At 36.5% G+C, this 6,133-nt stretch overlaps 1 long non-coding RNA gene across 1 annotated transcript; it reads left to right on the top strand.

Moving 5' to 3' along the window:
• The first annotated feature begins 2,947 nt into the window (after positions 1-2,947).
• LOC133887946 (uncharacterized) lies at positions 2,948-5,720 on the top strand. Its single transcript, XR_009903676.1, has 2 exons — positions 2,948-3,093; positions 5,510-5,720. It is a non-coding gene; the product is annotated as an uncharacterized LOC133887946 (long non-coding RNA).
• Positions 5,721-6,133: the final 413 nt, after the last annotated feature.

A 6,133-nucleotide genomic window follows, 5' to 3' on the forward strand; every position in this document is an offset into this window, starting at 1 on the left:
ACTTGTAGTGAAATATCAAAATCCAAGTCATCACGAATAGAGATCAAGCCATATTAATAATAAATGTATGTTTTACAAGAATGACCCACTCATAACGACATATCTTCTGTAGTTAATAAGATTACACAAACATCTGCATACAATTCACCATAATCAAATTGTATATGTGATATTATTGCAATGCAATATGATGCACATGAATATTGTGCAATGCAAATGCACATAAGACGTTAATATCTTCATAAATCCATAAGGCATACCACAATGGACATATACGGAGAAGCATGGCTTCTCATATCAACTTCCAATGCAACTTTCAACATATCCAAACATTCAATTCTATACAACAATGCATATGGATGCAATAGCATGCCTTTCTTTACATCATACCCCTCCTCGGGAACGTACAATGCGTACCGGTACGGTCGCACCCATAAGATCATGACATAACTTCCAATGCATATTTAAATGCAATGCAGTGAAAATGATGCACTTCAAATGCCATCTGGCATTGAGATATACCACACACTTCAATATGCATAACATAAATATGATATATCACATAAAGCAGCATATAAACATGTGCAAGTGATATCAACATATAAGTGAAACTTCAAAGATACATAAAATGGGTCATGGTCTTTCGTATATAGCAGCATATGGCTATGAGACGCGTGTATGGATGACTGTTCCCATGCAATCCATCAACAAATTAAGTGCTACATTTATAATAGCTCATGTTTTCACTTCTTTCGTCTATTACTTATCTGTGTGATAACAAGATTGCATTAACAAATCTTCTTATGGCAATTAAAATAGCCAAGATAGGAACTTCCTTTAGATAACTACCCAAATGCTACAAATACATAGGTACAACCTACATCTATAAATGAGAGAAACTAAAGGTCAAACTTTTTACCTTCCATTTAGCATGATTTACCAAATCTCACTTCTATAACCCAACAAAAAGACATATCACGGCAGCTCTATCGTCATCTACATATCCCCAAGAATTCCAACCATTGGAAAACATAAGATGTGGGTTTGCTACAAATGACTAAATCCCATCATCAGTTTCCTTTCTACCGCACTACATTCCTCATATATGTAATCAATGAGGATTTAAATAATGCATCATCGACAGATCCTAGCACAATTAATTTACGATGCATAAGTCATTTGAGCATTTCAAAATTTCCCAAAAGGATAACCATGTGACCAACTCATTCTTGCTAGAAAACACAAGTACCATACTATCATCCTACTCACATGGCCAACATAAATCTCCATGACCAACATAAAGCAAGAACTTCAACATAAGACATTTAGGGCATACCTCGACCTGAATCATATCAACATGAATGAAGCATCATTTAGATAGGTTATATAAGTTTGGTGTTTGTACTGAAATTTAATGTTTAGGCAGAATAAATATCAAGTTAAAACCGTAGCAAACACTGCTTTGTTTACTTGCCTTCAACCGGTGAGAACGGCGAACTTTAAGTGAGACGAAGTACCACCACCTAAATACAACCATATCTCAGCACCGACACTCCTCATAACATGCAAATATAGAATACAAAGTGCTCCTACGCCTGAAAACCTCAATCAAGCAAAATCGACAAAAAACAGCACACACGTAATTGATCGACAGGAGCATCAGCACTTCTCTTTTTCGTATCTATTTTTTCACCACAGATATGATAACAAAAATGTTATAATTTTTGGAAACTACAGAAAAGATGTACAACTTTCCTGGAGGAACCATAATTTTATCTGGACCCTAAGGCTGCCTAATTCTCCGTTGAAATCAGCAAATATAAACTGCCTGACAGATACTGACAGCGTGCTTCTCTTTTTTGTAGCTGCTAAAGTACACATACAAAAAAAACACCAAAATTCGCCAGCAGCTAGAACTTTTCATAACCTACAAATTTGTAGTTGTAACTTGTTAGGTTTGAGGTCATAAAGATGCCCTAATTCATATCTGAACCTCGACTGAACTTTCTGATAGACAAAACTGACAGTCCATTTTGAACAATGATATCTGGAGTTCTACTTATCAAAAAATTGCGTTATTTACCAATGGAAAGCTTATGAAACATTCTACACCTTTAGTCATATATATTGGCAAACTAGTTTAGCACTTAAGGGGGGTCTAAAACTTAATATATCTATTACAGTCAAATCTGTGATAGTCAACTTCAAACAACGATAATTCATCATTCCTTTGACCAAAAATTCTGAATTTTTGACAGGGATAGATAATAAAAAACCCTACCAAAAAGTTTCAAGTTGGATAATTTATTTCGGCTTGTCACATGCACTAATTTGCCACCGAACCGGGACTGCCCGATCTGCAATTTCAGCAACATGAGCAGTGATGAAAACAATGGATCGACCTCCTAATCCTTTGATTCCCTAGGCTAAACCTTATCTAAAACCATAAATAAACGGGGGAACTCAATCAAAGGGCATCTCACCTTGATTTTGCCTAACCTAGGGCTAGGAATCCACCTCCTTTCTTCTCTCTCCCTTTCCTCTCCTCTTCTCCTCTCCTTGCAGCACCTTGTCTTCTCCTCCCTCTTTTTTCCTCTCCTTTGGACTGTATCAGAGGGGAGGGGGAGCAGCAGCAACCACAGGCAGTAATAGGCAGCAGCAAGAGGAGGGCCACGAGCAGCAGTAGGAAGGGGATAAGGAGGTAGGGTGTGTTTGTGATGCCCTATAAGTCAAATAGATGTTTTACTAATTTTTTTCTTGTTGTCGATTTGTTTTCTGACAAATCACGGGAGATGAAAATTTGTGTAGAATGAATGCATGGAGTGGGTCAAGCCAACCTAGACCCAGGCTGGCCATTCACAGTTGGCCCAAGGCCCAGCTGCTCCTCCCCTTTTCCTAACCCTAGCTGCCTCAACCCACCCCCTCTCTCCCTCCCCTGGTCGCAGCCCCCTTCCTGTCCATGCATCCTTTCCTCTCCCTCTCCTCTGCTCTTTGAGGAAAAAGGGAGAAAAAGAGAGGACTCAAGTAAAGAAAGAGAGGATGAATTCATAGCTTTTTCTCACGGTTCCTCGCTGTTTCCCAAGGATTCCCTAGGTAAAAGTTTCCCCCCTGATGTTCCTCATGTTTTTATGGATAACTATGATCTGTAGATCATGTTCAGTGGTGGATTAGTGAAGGGAATTAGAGGTTATCTTGCCATTAGTTCTCTGCAGTCCTGGCAGATCGGATACAGTCTGTTTATCGCTATTTTGGGTCATGTTAGAGGACGAATTAATTTTTGGTACATTCGAGAAAGTTGTAGCTATGTGTTAGACCTAGCTTCCAGTGAAATCTCAGAATTTTTGGCCAAGTAGTTTAGTAGATATGAAGTTTTGAATTTGCCTGTCAGATTTTGGCGAGATTCTGGATAATAATAGATCTATTTAGTTTTTAGGCATCTTAGAAGCCGAATTAGTTTTTCATAATAACTAGGAAGTAGTAGAGGATTTGTTAAGCTTTCCAATTGTCTGTAGTATGCAATTTTTCGTTGGATATAACTCTGGTTATGCTGTTCTGAATTTTGTATTGTCGACTGTTGACAGATTTTAGTGCCGAATGTTCAAAGCTTGGTTAGGCCATGATAATGATTTTTCTGTAAATAAAAGTTATACCAAAGTTGAAGCATGTGTTGTGATACACATGTCCACAAATTTTAAGATTTTTTGGGTCTATGGTGTGGCAGATATAAAACAGTGAAGCTTGCTACTAAAATTTCAGACAGATTCTAATGTCTGTTTTTAGTTGAAATTTAGGCCACCTTAATGGTAGTATAAAAATATAGTATTTTCATGAAAGTTGTAGGTTTTGTTCTTTAGTTTTCAAAAATGTATTTGTTTCCTATTATTGCTGTTGTAAATAAAAAGATACGAAAAAGTGAACTAGCATTGCTGCAGTTAAATGAATGTGATGAGTGTCGGTTTGTTCGTTGGATGAGTTGCGGGGTGTAGATCTATGTTCCTTGCTATTTGTATTTCATGTGGCGTTGTGGTGCTGACATATGAGCGCTTGCTGTGCTGATGCATGTATGTCTTGTCTTCATCATCGGTGAAGGCAAGTGAGCGTGGTGGTTGTCGTCATAACTTGAACTTGTTATTTTTGTTACCTCCACTTATAATAATATAGCACACATGTTTATACTCATTAATTTGAAAGATTATACTTACTAGCTTTGGATCTGTGAATTTGGCATAATCTTTTGGTTATAGTTGATGGAGTCTTATGCAATAGTGATGATGTCTTGTCGGTTTAGTCATTTCTAGCACAACCTCATCTTATGTCTAATGGTTAGTTTACTTGATGATAATATTGTCAGTTATGTAGAAGTTTATAGAAGAGGACATGCTTTGTCTTATAGGTGGGCATTTAGTTCTTTTTGGAGGGCTGTTTCATATGTCTATAACTAATTAGATATAACCTTTTGAAACCTTATGCATGTTAAATGATAAGCTAGTAGAAGCATAGTTGTTATCTTTCTGTGCTCTACATAGAATTAAACTTGTAATATATGGTTACAAAATGGGTAGGACTTGCTCTTTCAAAGTAAGTTTATTGTTGCTATATGTTTGTGTTCAAGTCATCTACACTTAAACATGAAGAAGGAATGGTGAATATGTGGATGAAAGTGACTCATATTAATTATCTAGAAAATACTTTTATGTTGATGTATGTTCACAGTTGTATATCATGTGCATTTGAAGTATATCATGTGCATTGCAATTCATATGCATTGGAAGTTATATCGTAAAGATCATGATCGTACCGGTACGCATCGTACATTGTCCAAGGGGTGCGATGTAAAAGAAAGCATGTCATTGAATTCATATGCATTGCTATATGGAATTGATTATTGGATATGTTGAAGTTGTATTGGAGGTCATTATGAGAAGTGACGCTTCTCTGTGGATATGTTCATTGTGGTATGACTTGTGGATTTGTGAAGGTATTGAAGTCCTACGTGGATTTGCATTGAATAGTATCTATATGCATCATATTGTGTTATAGTCTTCTTCCATATTCAATTTGGTTGTGATGAACGGTATGCAGATGTTTGAGTAACTTTACTAATTGTAGAAGGTATGTGATTGCGAGTGGGTTATTCTTAAAACTGTCATTTATTATTCATATGGCTTGAACTCTATTCATAATACCTTGGATGATGATATTTTCTGACAAGTCCTAGTTAACTCTTAGAAGTTGAAGTCAATTATTGATGTTGATATCATATCCATTGGATAGATAGTCTTTTTTTATCTTATTTTTGTTATAGTTATGTTTGCTATGGACATGTATTTATTGATCCTCTTTTAGAAGTAACTATTTAACTTACTTAAAAATGAACATGATGATATGATGTCTTTTATACCTATTTAAGTTTTAAATTGATGATTTAAATATTGTGGTTTAAATAACTTGTTAAAGTATTTCGCTTGCTGAGATTATCCTATCTCACTCTTGCAATATTCCTCCCTAGGTTATTCTACTTGAAGCTAGTATGGAGGGCAGGGATTAGAAGCATGTCTTCACTTCATGTCTTCACTTAATATCACCAAGTTGTAATAATAAATTATGGTTAGTCGTTAGAGTCGTGTGTTTGAAGTTTACGGTGAGGTTTTGATTTTGATCTTAATGGTTTATTCTTGGTCCTGGTTTGGATGTTTTTAATGCTAGTGTGTTATGTTTTATATCTTGCTTATCTATGTTATTGCTTCCGTATTACTTATAATACAGGGGAGATACTACTGTTTTTTATGTAAGTTCAGCTATAGGTCGTGTAGTATAGTGACATTCTAGGTTTTGCAGCCCTAGGGGTGTTACAGTGTTAGTGATCGGTTGGGCTTTTTTGGGCCAGCCAGCTGGCCCACAGATCCTTTGTTTTTTTGTATTACATTCTTCCCTCCTTTAAAAAATTTGTCCCTGAATTCAACCATTCCACGGAGGCTACGAGAGGAAGAAAAGAACCAACTTAAACCCAAACATGAAATTCACCAATCTCAAAGAGTTATGGATACTTCTGGTGCATTTGTCCCTCAAGCTCCCAAGTTGCTTCTCGCTCTGTCTGGTTTGTCCTTAGGATCTTCACATACCTGATGGTCCT

This window comes from Phragmites australis, chromosome 13, assembly GCF_958298935.1.
Source record: "Phragmites australis chromosome 13, lpPhrAust1.1, whole genome shotgun sequence".
Lineage (NCBI taxonomy): Eukaryota > Viridiplantae > Streptophyta > Magnoliopsida > Poales > Poaceae > Phragmites > Phragmites australis.